The sequence below is a fragment of the Pan troglodytes genome, chromosome 4 (genome assembly GCF_028858775.2).
Source record: "Pan troglodytes isolate AG18354 chromosome 4, NHGRI_mPanTro3-v2.0_pri, whole genome shotgun sequence".
Lineage (NCBI taxonomy): Eukaryota > Metazoa > Chordata > Mammalia > Primates > Hominidae > Pan > Pan troglodytes.
The window spans coordinates 84,143,470-84,166,579 of NC_072402.2; the positions used below are offsets into that span (position 1 = coordinate 84,143,470).

The window sequence follows — 23,110 nt, forward strand, 5'->3', positions numbered from 1 at the left end:
TGAATTTTGGAGATTCTCATAGGCTTGTAGTGTAGATTCTCATAGGTTTGTTTTAAATTACATTTTCCTGATGACATATAATGTGAAGCACTTTTTTCATATGCTTATTTTTCATTAGTAAATCTTTGGTGATGTGTCTGTTGTGATCTTTCGTTCATTTTTAAGTCAGGTTTTTTGTTTTCTTACTATTTAGTTTTAATAATTCTTTATATATTTTGAATAATAGTCCCTTATCAGGGTCTTTTGCTTCTCCGTATAAACTTTGGAATCAGTCTCTCAATATCCAAAAACTAACTTGGTGGAATTTTAAATGGTGTTACAGTGAATCTGTAGATCATGTTGGAGGGAACTGACATCTTGACAATATTGAGTCTTTCCGTAAACACGGAATATATCTCCCTGTATTTAGTTTCTTTTAATTTCATTTGTCATAGTTTCGTAGTTTTTCTCACACAAATCTTATACAAATTTTGTTAGACTTAATTTTTAGGGATGCTAAAGTAAATGGTAGTATGTTTTTAATTTCAAATTTAATTTGTTTTTGGCTGGCATAAAGGAAAGCCATTGACAATTATATATTAACCTTGTATCCTGAAAACTTGTTATAACCCTTATTAGTTTCAGGACTTCGGATTTTTTTGTCAGTTCTTTCAGATTTTCTACATAGGTGACCACGTTATCTGAAACTGGTAAAAGTTTTATTTCTTCCCAATTTATATACATTTTATTTCTTTTACTTTTCTTATTGCATTAGCTAGGACATCCAGCATCGTGTTGAAAGGAGTAGTGAGAGGGGACATCCTTGCTTTGTTCCTGATCTTAGCAGGAAAGTTTCTAGTTTCTCATCAAGTGTGATGTATTCTTTTTTATTTGTTTGTTTGTTTTTGTAAATGTTCTTTATCAGTTGAAAAAGTTCTCCTCTATTCTTAGTTTGCGAACAATTTATCATGAATAGGTATTAGATTTTGTCACATGCTTTTTCTGCAACTATTGATATGATTGTGAGCTTTGCTTTAATTTATTTAGCCTGTTGATCTGATGTATTACATGGATTGATAATTGAATGTTGAACCTGCCTTTCACACTTGGGATAAATCCCAGTTGGTTGTGATGTATACATTGTTGGATTGAATGTGTTAATATTTTTCAGCGGTTTTGCTTCTTGATTATGAGAAATATTGGTGTATATTTTTCATTTCTTGTATTTCTCTGGTTTGGGTATTAGGATTATGTTGGCCTTATAGAATGAGTTAGGAAGTATTGCCTCTGCTTCTATCTTCTGAAAGAGATGGTAGAGAATTGGTATTAATTCTTACTTAAATGTTGATTAGAATTCACCAGTGAAATGGCCTCATGCTCTCTTGGGTGGTTATCAATTACGAATTCAACTGCTACAACAGATATAGCCCTATTCAGGTTTTTTATTTCTTGTTATGTATGTTTCGGCAGATTGTCTCTCAAAGAATTGGTCCACTTGATCTAAATTATTAAATGTAGGGGCATAAAGTTGTTTAAAGTATTATTTTATTACTCTTGTGATGTCCATGAGATCTTAATGATGCCCCCTTTTTTTATTACTGATATTAGTATCAGTATATGTGTGATCTCATTTTTTTTTCTCAGAATGGCTAGAGGATAATTGAGATTAGTGATCTTTGTAAATTGCCATTGTTCGGTTTTGTTGGTATTGTCTATTGATTTACTTTTACAGTTATTGTTTTTTAGTTGATATATTTAGATCATTGGTGTTTAACATGATTATGGATATGGTAGGATACTATTATATTTGTTATTTTTCTATTCATTGCTTTTGTTATTTGCTTATATTTTTGTTTTCCACTCTTTTTTGCCATTGGTAGTTTATTAAGCATTTTAAAATGAAATTCACTTTTTCCTTTTTTAGCATATCATTTATTCTACTTTATGTATTTATTTATTTTGGATAAATTTAAAAGGTACAAGTGCAATTTTGTTACATTCATATATTGCATAGTAATGAAGTCTGAGATTTTAGTGTATCCATCACCTTAATAATGTACATCATATTCATTAAGTAATTTCTCATTATCTACCTACCTTTGAACTCCCCACCCTTTCAAGTTTCCAATGTCTATCACTCCACACTCTATGTCCATATATACACATTATTTTGCTTCCACTTATAAGTGAGAACATGTAGTGTTCCCCTTTCAGTTTCTGTGTTATTTCTAGAGTAAAATATGTGCAATTAATCTAACTCTTCTTTTAAATAACACTACAGTGTTTCGTGGGTAGTGTGAGTATCCTATAATAGCAAAATATTCCTAATTTCTCCCTCCCTCCTCTTTTACTATTGCTGTTATTCATTTGACTTACACTAAAATATCCATAAATATTATTTTATAGATATATGTAGGCATTTTTATGCATAAGCATACAAAATCAAAAATGGTACTGCTATCATTATTTTGAACAAACCGTTAACAGCTTTATTAATTAAGAATAATACAAATAAAAGTGTTTATTTATTTCCATCTATTTCTTTTCCAGATTATTTTTCTTTCTTCATGTAGATATATGTTTTGACCTATATCAATTTCCTCCTCTCTCAAGAACTTCTTTAATATTTCTTTCTGGGCATGTTTACTGGCAACAAATTCTTTCATTTTGGGGGGTCTGAGGAAGTCTTTATTTCTCCTTCACTTTTGAAAGATAATTTCATAGGACACAGAATTCTGGGTTGATTTTTTTTCCTCTTAACATTAAATGCTTTGTTTCATTTTGTGTTGTTCACATGTGTTTTAAGGAAAAGTCAGAGCTAATTCTCATCTTTGCTCCTTATAGGTAAGATTAATTCTCCCCTTTGGCTTCTTCAAATATATATATTTTTTTACCTTTGAGTCTCTGCACTTTGAACAGTAATATGTTTTCAAATGGCTTTCTTGTTGTTTGTTTTTGTTTGTTTATTTTTACATTTATTCTGCTTGATGTTTCCTGAGATGCCTGTATATGTGGTTTGGTGTCTTGCATTAATTGGGGAATTCTCAGTCAGTATTGGTTCACATATTTCTTCTATTCCTTTCTCTTTCTTCTTCTTCTGGTATTTTATTACATATGTTATACATTGTGTTGTTATTCCACCATTCTTGGATATGTATTTGCTCACTTTTTTCTCTTTGCTTTTCAGTTTTGAATGTTTCTATTCTTTTCTTTATTTTTATTCATTTATTTTTATTTATTTTTTTTACTTTAAGTTCCAGGATACAAGTGCAGAATGTGTAGGTTTGTTTCTATTCTTATAACCTAAACCTCAGAGATTCTTCAGCTATGTATGGTCTATTAATGAGTCCATCATAGGTACTCTTCCTTTTGTTACAATGTTTTTGATCTCTATAAATTTTTTATTCTTTCTTCTATTTTTATTTTCTTCACTTACCTTGCTAATTTGTTCTTATATGCTGTCTACATCATTCTTTAGCACCTTTAACAGATAAATTATAGCTGTTTTCAATTTCCAGTCTGATAATTTCAATAACTCTGTCATATTCAAGTCTAAATCTGATGCTTGCTGTATCTCTTCAAACTGTGTTTTTTTTTCCTTTTCCTATGCCTTGTAATTTTTTCTTAATATGGACATGATAAGGAACTGTGAATAAGTAGGCCTTTTATAATGTGGTATAATATGGGAGGACAGGAAGCATTCTATAGTCATATGATTAGGTCTAAGTCTTTTAGTGTATTTGTTCCCTTGACTGTGAACCTCACAAGTGTCTCTGTGTTTTTCTCCCACCTTAGATGGGACGGATAGACTGCTGTGGGCTGATATTATGTATTTCCTTCCCTTATGTGGCAAGCTAACATGATCTAGGGTTGGGTATTTCTTTTCCCATGTATCTGTTAGGCTGAAAAAACCCCAATAAATTAGACTCTGGTAATAACATTTCTCTTGAGGGCAGATCTGGTTACAAACAAACCAGAATGTTCCAGCATATTTCTAAATGATTGCTTTCCCTGTCCGTTTGTGGAAAGAACGAGGAGATTTTTCTTCTCATTTTCACTGTGAAAATCTAGTACAGCCTTAAGAGATAAAATTTACAAAAATGGAGAAAACTTTTTTTTTTTTTTCTAACGTGCAGACTTGTCCACAGAGAACATCCCACAGTTCATCAATGAGAGTTGAGCTTTTTCTACTGCAGTACTGAGCTTCCATGGAGGTTTCTGCTTGGGATTTTCTGCTTTTGTAAAGTGTGATTTATTCTGTGTCTGCCTGTCTGCCTCTCAACTCGGGAGAGGACAGTGGTTTGCCCTATAACTTCACTTCTCTGAAGGACTTAAGAAGAGTCATTTATTTTTTAATTTGTTCAGCATTTTACTTGTGGTTAGAAGAGAATGGTGACTTCCAATCTGATTACATGCTGGGCTAGAAACTGGAAAACCCGCATACCAATTTTTTACCAGTTCAGAATCTATACCTTTAAACAAAGTTTTAAAACAGTTTTAATACTTAGATAAATTTGCCTTGATACCATTTCAATTCAGTGAATGTAGTAACCATGTAAATAATGAAATCAATCATTTTCAAATTTATACAGACACATTTAGGTAAAAGAGACATGATCAACTTTGACAAGTCACTTTCATAAATTCATTCTAAAACACAAGTTAAATAAATAAATTGCTCTATATGTGTTTCCATTAATGAAAGCTTTTGATAAAACATAATAAATACTTCAATATCCTTGGGTGGCTCCTATTTTGTGGCAAATGTAAAATATATTTGAGAAATGTTCCTTTGTGTACCACTATAATTTCTGTTGGTTAAAGTTTTTTAAAAAATCGTTGAGTTTACATAAATCAACATTTCAAGGTCACGATTCTCTTTTCAATCTTATCTGTGTGATTAATTACCACATGTTAAAACAGAGCTATTCGCAGTTAAAAGTGATACAATGCTTTTATATTTTTAAATAGCAGTCCCTGTGTTTAGCCTGTATGAGGAAGACTGAGTTAGTGAGATTTAAATACATGCTCACCTTACTCCCCTTCTTTGAAAATTGGTCATTGTCTGCATAGAAATTTGATAATTGTTAATCACTGAGGAATCTGGACAGCCTTGAGTCACTCTCCCACTCCCAAAATTAGCTTCCAAAGTGATTCTGTCCTAGGTAGCAGAATCCACACTTTCATTATATTTATTTTAAGAATATGACATCTATTCCAGTTGTTTTTTATTGGAAATCCTTAGGAATGTCTTCTGTTCTTGTGAGTGCTGCAACTAAACATGGGACAATACTAAACTATATTTAACATACAGCTGGCCCATTGTATTGGTGGGTTCTGCTTCCATGAATTCAACCAACTGTAGATCACACATATTCAGAAAGAGAGAAGAAAAAATGACAATATGACAATAAAAAATATCAACTAAATTTCAGTATAAGAACTATTTACAAAACATTTTACATTATATTAGGTATTACATACAATCTAGAAATGATTTAAAGTATACAGGAGGATATATGTAGGTTATACGCAAATACTATGCCATTTTATATAAGGGACTTGAGCATCTATGAATTGCTGTATCCATGGGTGATTCTGAAACCATTTATCTGCATATACCAAGGGAAGACTGTATCATGAAATTTTATAAAGATGTTAACTAGAGAAACAAACAAAAAGAACTTAAGCTCTTTGTGTGATTTCTTTAAGAGTCTTCCTCCAAGATAAAATGCATACAAATATTGTGTACTAAACTTTCGATATTGCAGACAAATATTGCCATGTAAGTTATTTTTATATATATATGCAAAATATGTGAATTCATAAAATATGATTTTTATATAATGTGTAAATGTAGCTCAATGGTTGTATGTATTTAACCATTTCAAAAGACAAATAGTAATTTTAAAACATCTGCTTTAAATAATTCATTGTATATTTCAATACAATGTCACATTTCATACCCTGACCACTGTTATGAACCTACAGGCATTATGAAATCCCTTTTTTCTCTTAAATTAAAATAATATCTGACACAGTAGAGAATATTATAAATAATAAAATAAATGTTTACCTTAAATACTAATTTTTTGTAATGCTCTCCATTCACTATATTTCACTTTTATGCATAGCATAAAATTTAAAAGGAAACCTTGAAATGCATAATTTAATGTTAATTCTATAAAATATTTATACTAATACAATTGTTGTAGATATTTATGTATTTCTTTTACTTTTGCAGATTTTTTTTTCAATTTTTGGATATGTTTTTAAATAGTATAATTTATCTCATTGTCCTGAAAAACATAATCACAAGCTATTTATATTTTTAGAAACATACAAAATATCTTTGTTCATAAAAACGTACTTAGTATTTGCCGGGCACGGTGGCTCACCCCTGCAATCCCAGCACTCTGGGAGGCCAAGGCGGGCAGATCACGAGGTCAGGAAATCAAGACCATCCTGGCTAATACGGTGAAACCCCGTCTCTACTAAAAATACAAAAAAAATTAGCCGGGCGTGGTGGCGGGTGCCTGTAGACCCAGTTACTTGGGAGGCTGAGGCAGGAGAATGGCGTGAACCCGGGAGGAGGAGCTTGCAGTGAGCCGAGATCGCGCCACTGCACTGCAGCCTGGGCGACAGAGCGAGACTCCGTCTCATTAAAAAAAAAAAAAAAAATTTTTACTTAGTATTTGTTTTGTATAAAATTTCACTGATACAGAGCTGTGCTTTAACAGGACATTATTTCACACATTTTAGTATTTCAGGCAACTCTTAAGTCTAAGAAAAGTGTATACACATGTTTATTTCTTGCAGTCACATGTGAGTCCTTAAAAATACATTGAGATATATAATTATCATGAGTAATACCTAGTTTATCTTGAAGCAAATCAGTTTATTAAAAATATAAATTTCTATTTACATCATATTTCTAACATGCTGGAAATAACAAACTATTCTTAAAGTAATTTTCAACCACAAACCTATCATTTATTTTATTAAATTCTTAATTACTAAATAATTATTATTACATAAATCTCAATGAATATTACTGATACATGATTAATGAATTTACCAACATTGAAAGGAATTCTGTAATTTGATCATATCATGATATTAGAGAAATAAAGTGGGACTTTTTCCTAGAGAGAGAGAACAAGAGAAAGAACAAAAGAGAGAGAAACCTCCTTACCTTAATTACCCTCAGCCCAGCTTTTTCCAAACACATTTATAAGTCTATATATACCAAACCATTATTTTTGGCACACTTAGAAAAATATAAATTTCCATTTTTCTCTTACTTCATTTATAAAAGAAAACAAAAATACAGTTTTATGCTTCTATTATATTATTAACATTTAGTAGTTTAACTTATTGTAAGAGAAATTACACATGGCGCATCTACACCATCTTTATAAATTTTTTCAGCTGTGTCTATCCTTCAACAGACAATCAACTAGCAGCTTTAAACTGACTGTGGATTTGTCATCCACCAATAGCCACCATTCATTTTAAATAAGAGAAGCTTCTCTTTGGTCTGAATTGTATTTCTTCTTCCACAGAGATGACATTTTTCCACATACTAGATAGATTGCTCAGGTTGTATCAAAGAGAAGCAATTCATCTGTGACAAGCCAAGATCCACAATAGAGTTAAGAATCCCACTACCTGCCTCCAATCCATTAAGAAATGTTGGGTTTATCCTTCATGGATGAGAACAAAGAAAGTAACTGACCCATGAAATAAGAAACATAGCTGAATAACTTCAGATGTCAAAGGACAAAAGTTGTTGACTTGGTATCACACAACTTTGAAGCACATAATAGTACAGTGCAGTGAGGGAGGTGGGACATCCAAGATGCATGAATCAGTCCGAAAAGTGTGGTCTAATTTTTACATAAGGACAACATAATTAAAATGAAAATGGTTGTCACTAAGATTCTTATAAAATAATAATGTGTTTTTATAAACTTACTTTAAATTTTTACACACACTTTCATCTGAACCAGAACAAATGTACATTTACCTGTGTAGCATTATGAATATGAAAATAATTATTCTTGAAAGTTTTAAATATGTGACCCTGTCTATGTATTTAATCACTTGCCTAAACAAAATAAATAACATTAATACTATTTACAGTGTTAACATATCTGATGCTTTTGAAGTAACCAGGAAGACTTCAATGGTTTTATTTATAAAATGTTTAATTTTTAGAAAAACATTATGCAGTAGTTACCATTTTAGCCATATTTGACAGTTGAGGAAACTGAGGGATAGAATGTTGGATTGAATTTGCCAGGTCACTAGGCCAGTACACTATGAAGAGAGAGATTTCAAATTCTGAGAGTCTGAAATCACAGCACATACATTTAACACTGTAATATGTTACATTTTAGTTTGACTATTCACAAAAATTCATTTATTGGCCAAATTTTAGACTTCTGAGATGTCTTCTAGACCCATCTGTGAACTTCCTTATAAAATCTAGTTTTAACAAAGAACCTCCCTAAGTCAATTTAACAAGAACTCCCCACCTTTAATATCTGATCATGTGAATATCTGATCAGGTTCATCATCCTCCGCTGTCCTCCAGGCGATGTCTAATCACCTGGCTGGTTTTCAACAAGAATTCTGTAAGTCAGTTTAGCCAGAAACCCCTTGCCCTTGATATTTCCTCTTAGCAATTTTCCGTCTACTGAATCCCAATCCGCTCCTTAGCTATCAATTCCCACCTGCCCAAGTTGTATTCAGAGTTAAGCCCAATCTCTATCCTCTGCAGGACCCCTTTGGAGTGGTATTTGGTCGTCCTAAAGAAAATCTGCCTTCCTTTACTAGTATAATGGAATATTTAATTATATTTAATATATAAATACTCAAGTATAATTGAACATTTTTTCTTAACACAACCATCTATTCTTGAGTTAAAACAAATAATAAAAAATATTATTTAGTCTACATTTGTGCCAATAAAAAAAAATCTAGTACACAAGATACTCTTAGAAAAATATGTAGCACCAATGAATTCTCAGTAAGAAATTGTTGCAGGGAAATAAAATAAAACAAAAGAAAATAAATGACTGGCTAAAAACTCAGAAAAATGAAAATTAACTATTTTTAATAAGTTTGATGATTTTGGTGGCTCACATATCAAAGTGATATTTTATTCAATTTCTGGAAAGCTCTGGTAGCTAGAATTGCTTATTTTGAAATAAATCTGGCTTCTGTAATTTACCTCAATAATCATAGTTCTGTCCTCTATTTTCATACAAGCCTTTCCTGAAATTTGAAGAAGGACGTTATTTTTATTTCCAATATGAATTTGTTTAGGGTACCTCATTCCACTCTTACTTGTATTTTCTACATTTTGACCTTGTACATTTACTTCCACTTGTCAAAAGATATTAACTTTCTGATGTGTATTCGTGCATTTAAGCAGATATGAACTTTGATTACATTTTATATGCAATCAAATTATATATTGAAACCTTCCATATTAAGAAATAAATATTACCAGCTTTCCAGAAAGCCCTCTTGTGCACCATTTTAATCATCAGCCTATTCCAAAAGTAAACACTATTAAAAAAATAAAATAGAGACAGGATCCCATTCTATTGCCCAAGCTATACGGTAGTGTGGTGCAAGCAAAGCTCACCCCTGGGCTCAAGGGATCCTCCCACCTCAGCCTCCTGAGTAGCTAGGGCTACAGATGTGTGCCACCATGCCCAGCTAATTTTTACTTATTTTTTTTAATTTGAGAGTTGCAGTATCCCTATATTACCCAGGTTGGTCTTGAACTCCTGGTTTCAAGTGAGCATCTCCCACTTAGGGCTCCCAAAGCACTGGGATTATAGGTGTGAGCCACCATGCATGGTCATAAACACTTTAAATTCTAACACCGTAAATTTATCTTTTGCCTGTTTTTGAAGTTATGTTTGTGTGTGTGTGTGTGTGTGGTGTCACTATTTTGTGTCTGGTTTCTTTAGCTAAAGTTTTTAAGATTAACTCATTGTTAAATTGTTTTAGTTAGTAATAATTCATTTATTTTCATTGCTATGTAACATTATTTCAATAAATTTATCGTCATTAATTTAACCATTCTGCTGGTTGTGGGCATTGAGTTTTTTTCTTAATGGTGAGTATGAAGAATGGTTCCATGAATTTTTGACTCGTCTTTTGCTGAATATGTGAATACATTCTTTTGGATACTGTTCTTTTTTCTCTTCTTTTTTTTTTTTTTTGAGACGGAGTCTCGCTCTGTCGCCCAGGCTGGAGGCCAGTAGCGCGATCTCGGCTCACTGCAAGCTCCGCCTCCTGGGTTCACGCCATTCTCCTTTCTCAGCCTCAGGAGTAGCTGGGACTGCAGGCACCCGCCAACACGCCCGGGTAATTTTTTTGTTTTGTTTTGTAGTTTTAGTAGAGAAGGGGTTTCACCGCGTTAGCCAGGATGGTCTCCATCTCCTGACCTCGTTATCCGCCCGCCTCGGCCTCTCAAAGTGCTGGGATTAGAAGCGTGAGCCACCGCGCCTGGTCAGACATTTTTCTTGATGTAAACTAAAGAGTTAAATTTCTGACTCATAGTGTTTGTATAAGTTCACCGAACAGTAGGTACTGACAAAAATTTCCACACTGATTACTTCATTCTACATTTCCAACAGCAGAATATAACAGTTACGTTTTGTTAGACATTCTCTTAAGCACTTAGTTCTATTGTCGTATTTTTCATTATAGATGTTTTGCATCACGAGTTATGATAGGTACCACATATAAGGTTTAATTTATTTTTTCCTGGTGGCTAATGGAGTTGAGTAACTTTTCATGTTTCTAGTGAGCCTTTTGAAGCCCTGTTCTATAAAGTGTCATTTCAAATTTTTTACCAATTTTTATATGATTTTTTTTCCTCTTCTGCTAGATTGGTAAAACTTTTTTGTGTATATGTTGTATGTGAATGCTTTATCAAATATATATGTTACAAATATCTCCTCTCTTTGAATGGTGTCTTTAAGGCAAAGCAATTCTTAATCTGAATATAGTTCACTATTCATGTTTTTCCTGTAGAAATAACAGTTATTTGTGTTCTATTAAAAATATTTGCCTATTTTACTTTAACTCATCAAAGGCAATATTCATGGATCCATATAGTTAAAAAAATTATTATGCTTTATATGACTTTAAAGCAGAAATTGCAGTTTGGTGGTGATGTCAAGCTTCTTTATAAAACAACACTCATTAGTTCCCTATCACTTACTAATTTCAAATTTTGAGCTAAGCATAGCAACACAACGCTTTATCTTTAAAAAGTTCGAGAAAGTATTTCTTCCCTTTGATATAGTATTATAGTATATATTTCAAATTAGCCAACCAATGATTTTGTTGATTTTTTTTTTTTTTTTTTTTTTTTTTGAGACGGAGTCTGGCTCTGTCGCCCAGGCTGGAGTGCAGTGGCGCGATCTCAGCTCACTGCAAGCTCTGCCACCACGCCATTCTCCTGCCTCAGCCTCTTGAGTAGCTGGGATTACAGGCACCCACCACCACGCCCGGCTAATTTTTTGTATTTTTAGAAGAGACGGGGTTTCACCGTGTTAGCCAGGATGGTCTCGATCTCCTGACCTCGTGATCCACCTGCCTCGGCCTCCCAAAGTGCTAGGATTACAGGCGTGAGCCACCACGCCCAGCCCCAATGATTTTTTAATGTGTAACATTAGAATGAAAAGTGAAGAAAGCGTTCAGAGAAATTAGAAGTGAGATGTTTACTTTCTATTCTATTTTACACCAGAATTTTTGTGTTGCCTTCTTAAAATGTCTCAGTGTTTTTGCCTTTCAGTTTCCCATCAACAACCAAAGGAGCTAAGCTAGTTAACTTCACCTCCACACAAGTTTGATCAGATTGACTAGTTAGTAGACACGAAGCTCCCCGTGTCCTCTATAGTATGTGATGTTTTACTGAATTTTGAGAAATGCAATTAGGAGCCAGTGTGGTTAATTTAAAAATATCCCACAGTAGCTCTAATGTTAAACTAAAGAGGTAATCTTAAAATCATGTGCTTGTAAAGTCACATATGTAGTCCAATAATGCAATATAGCCCCTTAAGCTTGTGCTTTTAGCAAGCTTGACCTTAGAAAGTAAGTCATTGTTGTGAAAACTTGTGTATTTAAATGAATATGTATGTGAGTGTATTTATTTTTCAAAAAAGTCCATAAACATCCACTTTTGAGAGTATATGATTCATGCCATATACGTTACAAGCAATTGTCCTTGAAGAATTGTTCTTATAAAAATAATGTAAAAAATTGCACTGAGTAAATATGACATGCTCTTAGTTGTTGGAGGCTGTTTATGATCACTGTCCTGCTGATACGATTCTTTTTCCATTTATACTCTCAGACTGAACCATTTTTGTAGAGTGATAAATATTGAGATACCAAATAGCACTTCTTAATTGAATCTCCAGTATTTTAATATTTCAGCTTTGTGAGTTTCTGGTAACTAAAAGCAGTGTATTTCCCAACAGTAACTATTATTAAACCCTTTGTTATATATTAAGTTTAAAGCAAATTATTAAATTGGAAAATGTGGAGTATCCACTGATGCTGCTCAGATAATTCCCTTTCTCTGTACTTCATTTATCAGTCTATGAGGATTAACACTGAAATATATGGAGAGACAACAAAGGTAAGGAGGGAAAGTAGTGACTCAGCCTGTTCCTAGCTTTGTTTATCCTAGGCCCATGTATTTGGTTTTAAAATATTAATAATAAACACATGTATGATAGTAAAGTAAGACTTTAAAGTTGAGGACTCTGGGAGTAGGATTCATGGACATTCTGCAACTTTTATGTAAGTCCAAAAGTATGCTTAAATTTAGAAAGATATATTACAAAAATTAAAAGTATCATCAAAGACTATCTCTTGTAAAAAGTCATTGTGTAAAATTAAGATTCCATGGCTGAAGTTGTGCAATGATATGGGGAATGGAAGGGCTGGGGATGTTATCAGAAAACATGATGAAAATTATCTGAAAACAACTTATGTGGACCTTTTCAATTCTCAAGTTAGAATATTCTATAGGTGAAAGAAATGCTAAGAGAAAAAAAACAGAATGATTTCCCTCATGCATGTGGTTCATTTGCTGCTGATAGGATTTATTGTATTCATCTTTTTTTCATAAATGTATAAAATGTATGTTGAACTCTTACTGAGCATTTTGTGCAAGCAAGCCAATGGTTAGATAAACCAAGCCCATACCTGCTTTAAGGAACGTAAAACTAATGGGAACCTAGGAAACCATAAAATAAGCATGTAACCACAGGCAAATTTGCATCATGGTGTGTATGAGAAAAATGTATTCAGGGAAATAAAAATGTATAGGTGGTGTAGAAGAGATGGAGTTTTTCCTATTATAGTAAATCATAAAATTTCCTTTGAGGAAGGTTAATAAGGATCTTTTGTGTTACAGACAGCTTTGCTCAATGGTGTGGAAAGAGCTGAAAGTGGACTTCCAAGGTGCCTCAATCCATAAAGGGCTGGCCCCAAAAAGAGTAAAGAAAAAAATATCCTCTCAGTCAGCAGAACATTGAGCAGTTCATTTCACTGCCTCCCTCTCTCACCCCCCTTTTTTTTAAGACAGTCTGAATATATGCTATAAAATAGTAATATCTTGGTAATAATTTAGAAAATAGTCTGGAACTAAATATGGTAGATTTTGAAAAAAGATATGTGGGTGGCCCTCTTGAAATTGATCCACAGTCTTAAAAATGTATGCCAGTGTAAACTAGTGATACTTCATATCACTTTCAGGGGAGGAGTCCTGCTCCTCCAGGAGCCACAGTCCCAAGGATGTCAGTCTACTCTATGGTTCAAAGTAACCAAGGAAGACACCACTCACACAGGCATTGAATGGAAAGGGATTGGTTGGAACAACATTTTACTTAAAGATGATCAGATCAAGATTAGCTACAATGGTATCTGTTGGTTTCCCATGGCCAGTGGGTCTCATTCCACAGCTCACATAGAATGATAGTCTCCATGCACTGCCTCATTCTGCAGTTGAAGGACACTATCCCCTCTGGTCCAGAATGGTTGTAGTAGTGGGGTTGGCCAGGAGCCATATGGCACACATGCTTAAGCAGAACAAAAGATACACATTTAGTCTGAAACAGGAAGAGATATTCCCACACATATACTCAACACAAGATATGAGAGCTCTTTTTTACTATGTAAGAATGTTCCAGGTTCAAGGCCCATTCTCATGTGTCCCAGCAGGGGTCGATTATCACTGCCTAAGTGACTGCCTATCTGACATTCATGTAAATGCTTTCCAAAGTCCTTACTGCAGAAGAGGTTCTTTATAATTTGTCTTATGTATATCAGTCAGCTTCTTTCTTTCACAATCTAAGGGGTTACTCAAAGGGCTGATGAACTGTGTGGACAGGTTTGCTGAAGGACTGTACATGGGCTCAATGTTTTGTACTTTCCTCCATAAAATTTGGCCTGTGAATTTCCTATTCTAGGTGCCTATTATGGAATGCACTGTAAGATAACAGGGGTTAGTCACCTTCTTGAAAGCAGCGGGTAGATGACATTGGGTAAATTACATTATAGAAGTAGGGAATGAGGGGGTGAAAAATTGATCTGTATCACTGGATAATACATATATTGTAGATTTAATTTTCTTAGTTTCATGTGTTGCTACTTGCAGTCCCACCATCTGAGGCATTCCACATATAAACAAAGAGTAGAATTCATAATGAAAAATGTAAAGCAATATGCTGGTTCTCATGGGTTAAATGGCCTTACTATTTTATGTCACAAACCAAAAGCAGCTGGATGTACAGAATGATAAGTGGTCTTCTGAAAACTTGGATGTAGTGGCATCTAAAGGAAACAATATCTTTCAAGGTGAAAAGTGTTAAGAGTGGTGACTGTCTGAGTTATTGGCAACGAATCTGTACGGGTCTGCAGCAACCTCAATTCTTGCCTCCTCAGAAGAAAGAAATTGAGAGGCATAAGGCAGAAAAAGAGTCCAAAGCAAGTTTCTGAGCAGGCATGGACGTTTATTAAAAAGCTTTAGGGCAGGAATGAAAGAAAACAAAGTACCTACTTAGAAGCGACCCAAATGTGCAACTTGGAGGTCAAGTGCCCCATTTATCCTTGAACCTAAGACTTTATATGCTGGCCTACTTCCGGCATCTCAAGCACTTTTCCCTTAATTCTGCCCTTAGGGTGAGCCGCTGGCATGTGTGGTGCCCTCCTTGCGCTCGGGAGGTGAGCATGCACAGTGTGTATAAGAAGTTATACCCATGCTCACTGGAGGCTTTCTTCCTTTATCTGGTGGAATGCCCCTGGAAGTTCATGCTCTGCCATTTTGTCTCTTAATGCTCATGCTCAGGCTCACTTGCCCTGAGATCTTATTGGAAGTTGCTGATTACCAATTTCAAGTGTTTTTATCTTTTGGGAAACTGCCCCTTCGTGGCACTGGCTGCCACCAATGATCATTTTAGTGTGACAACTGCCAGACCATCAAGAAACGGTCTCTCCCTGGTGCCAGCTGGGACCAACTATCATTTTAGAGAGGCAAAACAACAACTGCTGAACCATCACCTGCTGGTCACCTGACATTCCTGGAGGTGGGGGCGGGAGGGGCCCCCTCCTGCCCGGCTCCTGTCTGACTAGCTCCTAACATAACACAAGTACTGCCCTGCAGGAAATTTCTTATACTCTTAAGTCAATATATTGTTTAATTACTTTCATCACCAGAATGCAAGGAGACCGGAAGGAAGAGGATGGCACTACTCATAATTATACTTCGTGACCTACTAGCACATTTGGGCATATTTCTCATTCTCATGAGGCCTGCTTATTTAGATTTTTTAAAATATCAAAACCAGAATTCGGTAGATGGATAACAGCAGATATTGCTGCATGTTTTTGCTGCCTTTTGTTGTTGTTTGTTGTAGTTGTTGTTGCTTGGTTGTTTTATTTTTATTTTTACTGGAGAAGCCTTCATGCCAACAGAAAACCATTCAAAAATAGGTCATAGGCTGGGCATGGTGGCTCATGCCTATAATCCCAGCACTTTGGGAGACCAAGGCAGGCGGATCACCTGAGGTTGGGAGTTTGAGACCAGCCTGGCCAACATGGAGAAACCCCTTCTCTCCTAAAAATACAAAATTTGCTGAGCGTAGTAGCACATGCCCATAATCCCACCTATTCGGGAGTCTAAGGCAGGAGAATCACTTGAACACGGGAGGTGCAGATTGCAGTGAGCCGAGAGTGCACCATTGTACTCCAGCCTGGGTGACAAGAGCGAAACATTACCCTCTGCTTCATAAATCTATAAACTTTACCAAATATGCTCTATCAGAATTCAATTAGAATCCATGGTAGGAAGTCTATTTTTGCATGTAAAAGGTGTGGTCATAATGTTCGTAAAATTTAAATTATCAGTAAACGAAATTAATCTCAGCTCAGAAAAGCTAGGTTGAATTGGAGTCATTTCACGAACTGAAAAATTATGAATCCATAAGCCACACGGTATGTATGAGTTAACAACATGTTTAAGTGAAGTCTTTTTCAGTAATAATATACACCCTCAAGTAGGGCCATTGGTACTCAATGGGCCTCAATCGTTCCTTAATTAAGGCATTTTCAAACTTAATTTGGACTCATGTAGATGAATTTGGCATTGTAGGAAATCTTTCTGAGAGTGGCATGAGAAATTGAATCTCCAGCCAAGAAAGGAAAAACCTCTGTGATAGGTAATTAAAGAGTGAACCCGACAATGAGTTGAAGGATAAGAGACGGTGGATCAGATAGCCTTTCTGTGCCAAGTCCTGCATGAACATATGCATGTCAACACACTGTTCTGTCTATTAAGCACTAAAGCCCAACATGCCTCTGATAGCAAGAATGGAGGCCAGGCTTTTCTCTATAAATAAAGTCCACAGAGCATAATGGAGAGCGAGACTCATGCCTAATAGCATAAAAAGTTCAGGCAATTTCAGAATAGTTACAAACTGAAATGTCTGGATCGTCTAGCAACTTGGATAGTGTGAATTTGGGCTGATGACACTGAATGGGTAGACATGTCAGGGGAAGAATGCAGAGTTCTTCATTTAAAATTATGTAGATCTAATTATGGTTTATCCAGAGATATATAAAGAGTGAAGATTCCATAGTGCTTGGTAATAAGTAGTGTTCTGTTGAGCTCATGTTTTATTGTCTTTTCTAGCTTTTTTCTGTCTCACATCTATTTTCATGACATAAGGAAAGCTATGATTAAGATATTTTTAAATTTTATTATTTTAATTTATTATTCCCACACTTATGTATACACCCAATACTCTCGTTCTCTGTGCGTGTGTTTGTATGTGTGTGTGTTTGTGTGTGTGTGTGTGTGTGTGTATCCAATTGATACTGGTAAGTTCACTTCTGAATGGAATGCTTACTGTTTAGGGAAAGCTGTTTGAAAATACATAGTAACAGCCTGAAAAGAATAACCAAAATATTTTGATTTAACAATATATACTTCAAAAACTTTGCATGAGTTAGCAAGTTTCCTCCTTGTAACAAGCCTGTGAAATAGGAACTATTTTATTCCCATTTTATAGTAAAGATAAAGAAAAGTTGAGCTGTTTGTCCAAGCTCACACACTTAGCTGGTGGAGACAGAGTAAGGAATGACACCCTCCAGCTGATTCCTTAGTGTGAATTTAACCTCCATGCTATACAGCTTTATGAATTTTGCAATAAACATTCACTTTTAGAAATCTTTCTTACATTGAAATTCATTATAATATTAATTACATGGGATATATTTATGATGTGATATATACTATTACCTCAAACAGAAACAAATCCTGGAGATATATAAACTGTGGCTGTTGCTGGGTGAGAGTATTATGGTGAATTTATTCTTTGTACTTTTGTGCACTTTCTGTGTCTTCTCTGATACACATATATTATTTCATAAGGAACAAAACACAAAAATGCTTTTACCTATTGCTTTATGGCTTAGTTCAGTCTAGCTAAAATATTAATTACCTTTGATGGTTGTACAGAGGATGGTGGGAACTTTTGACATCTTCTGTTGTTTTTAAGTAGCTTTATGATACCAAGAACAAAATGACTTATGTAACTAGCTTCTTAATAAATGCTAGTGAAAGGGATAATTTTGCTGTAATAGATAACTGTGGCCAGCTGTACACTGTTTATTTTCAAGGTGAACCACATTGTGTAAGCCCAACTTGCCTAGTTGGTGAAAACATTATAAGGATAGAGATATTCTGTTTGGGAGTGACTGTCATCAACCAGTTAAGAGACAGTCCTGAGGTTGTATTTGTAAGTATGATAATAACTTGAGTTTTTATCAAATAACAAATGCAGTGTTTTCGCTTCCATGATTTATTTTCCTGATAACCTTATTAACATTTTTCATTCAGAAACAGAATTTGCAAGCACACTATATTTTGTAAGTTTTCCAGATTCTTATATTCTATTAATTATTGTGAACTAATACTGTGCTATGTGATTCCATGAATAAAACATGCTTTAGGATAACTTAAAAGGATAAATTATGAGGGAATTTAAGTTGACTTGTTCAAAATTAGGTGCATAACACTCATCGTGTTTCAGTCCCTATATCTACTCAGCATATGTGTAAATAATAATCTAAAGACAGTTCTAATCCTTTCTAGGAAACATTGCACTAGAAGTTTTATCGAAAAGCATATACTATATGTGTTAATAAACGTGTTTTAGTTTTAATTGAATTCTAACGAAGTAAATATTGTTAAAATATACAGATAATTATAATGAAATAGAATTTGTAGCTTTCAAATTATAATTACAAAAACATCAAAAAATGTTATTAAATTGAACTAAGCTTAATTTTTCTTTCACCTAGAAAGTAACTAGTGACAAATGCATTCCATAAAAGTACACTCTGCCTTGAGAAATTTCAAGAGTTCTACTAAATGTCTGTCATACATAAAAAATATTTATTGAGGCCGGGCGCAGTGGCTCACACCTGTAATCCCAGCACTTTGGGAGGCCAAGGCGGGCGGATCACGAGATCAGGAGATGGAGACCATCCTGGCTAACACGGTGAAAACCCGTCTCTACTAAAAATACAAAAACAAAATTAGCCGAGCATGGTGGCGGGCGCCTGTAGTCCCAGCTACTCTGGAGGCTGAGGTGGGAGAATGGCATGAACCCAGGAGGTGGAGCTTGCAGTGAGCCGAAATAGTGCCACTGAACTCCAGCCTGGGTGATAGAGCGAGACTCTGTCTCAAAAAAAGAAAAAAAAAATTATTGAATGAGTAGAGTATTCTTTATGTATTTTATATATACATATTTTTACTCTGTTTTATTTTATATCATCCTAATGTCTTACAAAGAATCTTTATGCATCAAGCATGATTATGCATATTGCCATACTCTTGGGAAGATATTTTATTGTTTGAATTCCCCTTATCATGTGAGTTAGGAAGGTCCTGGTTCATAGCTCCCTACATTTCCCCAAAAAGCAAATTTTGAAATTTGGCAAAAATAAAAAAAGATACTTAAAAATGGAGTTTAAAAATGATTGTTTTTTGCTGCCATATTCCTGAAAATATTAGGTATAATTAAACATCAATCTTCAGCCATGTCCTAGAAAAGAGAAAAAAAAATACCCAGTATTTCATGGCTTTTTTTTTCATTATTTATAATTGATTTATTTATTCAACTAAAAAAGAATTAAGTACTTACTGTGTAGTAGGCCAAATACTACATGTAGAAGACAAATCAGGATCCAAAATATGCAAACCTCTTATGTTGGTTCTTTGGCTTGGAGATGTGCTATTTTTAAATTGTTTCTTCTTTTATATATAGATTTATTTTAAAAATAATATAGTTATGGTTTATATGTGATTAAAAAATAGTTTCTAAATTTTATTTCTTTGTAAAGTCTTTACTTTCACTTAAATATTTAAAATGCCTAGAAAAACTCTTGGTAGAAATATTTCAGCATGTTAAATATATCATTATGTTAAAAATTATATATCTGTTGCTACTTTATCAAAAATTTTATCTTAATTGGGGTTTGTGTTTTATCAAAATGTCTTTTAACATTTAAGCATCTGGGCAAATATTTATTTTATAAGGTATGACTATTAAACCATACTTTTATTTTCTTCTCTAAGCCCCTCTCAAGACTGCTATGTTGGCCAATGTATTCACCAATTAATTTTTTTTTGAGATGGAGTCTCTGTCGGTTGCCTGGCTGGAGTGCAGTGGCGCGATCTCGGCTCACTGCCACCTCCGTCTCCCAGGTTCAAATGATTCTTCTGCCTCAGCCTCCAGACTAGCTGGGACTACAGGCATGCACCACCTCTCCCAGCTAATTTTTGTATTTTTTTTAGTACAGACAGGGGTTTCACCATGTTGGCCAGGATGGTCTTGATCTCTTGACCTCATGATCTGCCTGCCTCAGCCTCCCAAAATGCTGGGATTACAGGTGTAAGCCACCGTGCCTGGTCCCCCAGTTAAATATTTATTACAGGCCTATTTTGTTTTTGTTATTGTTGCTGATGCTGTTGTTTTATTATGCTTTAGCCTCTAATTTTAGGAACTTTTATTAAAGAAGAAAAATTCTTTCAAAATATTTCAATTTCAATAATGAATTAGTTAGCCATTGATGTAAAACAAAGTCTCCTAAATATCAGTAACTTAAAACAATTCCTAACAATTACATGTAAGTCAAAAGATCACATGCACAGCTTCTGAAAATTTCTGCTCAGTTCTCTTAGAAGCTGGCAATTAGCTGTGGGTCATGTAAGTGGTCTTGTTGATTTTGTCTGGACTCTGTTAAATTTTGTGTTGGCAAGCTGGCTGATCTAGAAGAATCCCAATTGAGACTGCTGGATTCTTCACATAATGCCAGACAGAATACTTTCCAGTTCATCTGTATATTCGTATGAACAAAACAGTTACAGTTTTTCTTTCTTTGGGCACTGAGTTTCAGAAGATTTGCTATGCAGCAACCACTGCACCAGAAATTGGTCTAGTGTGGGATGCTGCCATAACAAAAATCTAAAATATTTGGCATTCACTTCATAACTTTTAGTGGACAGAAGCTGAGAAAATGCAGCAAAGTCTGTCAGTAGTGAAGACTGTAAAATGGCAAGGGAATGTTATTGGAGGATGATAAAATGGTAACCTCTGGTATGCTGTAGCAAAGCAACTGGCACAACTACAACCAGAAAAGTTGAAAAATGGAAACTATATGTAATGAACATTTGAGTTTAACTATGGGGATGCCCATGTAAAATATTTAAAGTGTCAGCTAATTGCTCCTAGCTGTGTCTGATAATTGCAAGAAAGAGATGAGCCTGAAGATGATGGGCAGTTTGTACTTACAATGTAAAAAAAATATAAAGAGGTCAGGTCTTATTAGGTTCGAAGATAGCTTCTCATTTGCAGCTTCTCAATCCCCCCTCAAGGGCAGAAAATATTTCTTAACATTTAATTTGAAAATCACTTAACATAGTACCTTGTGTATATAGTAATAGAACCTCAGTTAGTAATTTTTAAAGAAATTAATGTAATGAGGCAGACTTCAGTTTTTTAACTCCAAAAGGTGACAATGGAAGCATGACTGGATGAGAATTTTTTTAAGTCTCTTCAAATATGTGAGACATAATTCTAGCTTGTGAATGCAAAGATGTCTTGGCTTTTCATTTTGGCTTTGTCTCTTCTGGAGCTTCATTCATTCACTCATTCATGCATTTTTTCAATAGACATTTATTAGGACATTCTAGTATAAAGTGGTCAGGATAGAAAAACATGTAAAATTCAACAGCTTGGTATTATGCCTAGTGCATTCTAAAAGAGAGAGAGACAATCATGCTGTAAGAGCTGAGACAGAAAATTGAATGTCTAGCTGTGCTTCTGAGTGTCAGAGTAGAGCTAAATCATACATTCAGTGCAATCACTGAATACCCGAAAGAAGGCCATGTCAAGCTAGAATACTGTGTGAGTTTTTATCTTAAACTTTTATTCAACTTTGCCTTAGAATCCATAAATGTACAAGTTGACTTTGCTATAAATATAATTTTTAAAATTAAAAAAATAATTGTGACCTTTTTTAAGGCATAGCAGTGTGAAAAAAACATGCAGAAAAAAATTTTACTTTGGGAATAAATAAATATGTCAGACACGAAGTAATATGTGTGTTTAATTTTGTAGCATGTAGTAACATGCAGAAAGTAGAGCATAAATATTTGTTAGTTACTATAATTACCATTTTATACGTTAGAAAGCTGAAGGAGAGAGAAGATAAGCATATATAGAAGAAAGTAGAATACAAGATAGAGTCTGGATTTAAACCGGCAGTAAGACTCAGGAATCTTCTCAGATGATATAAAGCTAAACTATTTTTTTATTGATCAACATAGTATATTCATCCTGTATGTAATAAAAACCTATTCAAGATTTTGAGCTGGGATAGAACACAATTGCATTTGCATTTAGAGCAGCTGAAAGATAAGAAAATCAATGAGACTAATTATGCAAAGTTAAAGAACGCAAACATGAGAATTTGTATTGTCAAAGACAGATTTCACATACTTTTCTTCCTTTTTTTTTTTTTTTTTTTTTAAGAGCATTGACAATTTGGGCAGTAAACAAAGATTTCTAGTCACAGGCTTCTATAAGACAAGTACAGACTAGCACCACTCCCCAAATAGTGAAGCACAAGAGGGCAAAGAGTTATGAAGAAAAGAAGGGCTCAGTTTTGGAGATGTTGCATTTGAAGACTGCAAGTACCAGACCGCGATTGAAGGAAAGACAAAAATGCAGAGACATCAGCTTGGCATGCAACCACTTTGGCTCTAGTAGCATTTCATGCTATGTAAGAGGTAAAATGAGAGGCCAACTGAAACCACATATGTCTACACTTTAAAATATAGGGTGAATGAGAAGTAAAATATATCTCCTTTCAAAATCTCAAGCCATGTGTTTAGATTAAAATGATGATCTATTGTTAGTGACACAAAGTAAATGACAGAATAAAATAATTCTCTTAGGAGAGAGAAAAAAAAACCTATACATCAAACATTGTTTTTCTAAAAATAAATTTAAACCATAAT

At 34.3% G+C, this 23,110-nt stretch overlaps 1 long non-coding RNA gene across 1 annotated transcript in view; it reads left to right on the top strand.

The window, feature by feature from the left end:
* LOC129143986 (uncharacterized) overlaps window positions 1-23,110 on the top strand; it is a 186,415-nt gene that overhangs the window by 155,535 nt on the left and 7,770 nt on the right. The window lies entirely within an intron of this gene.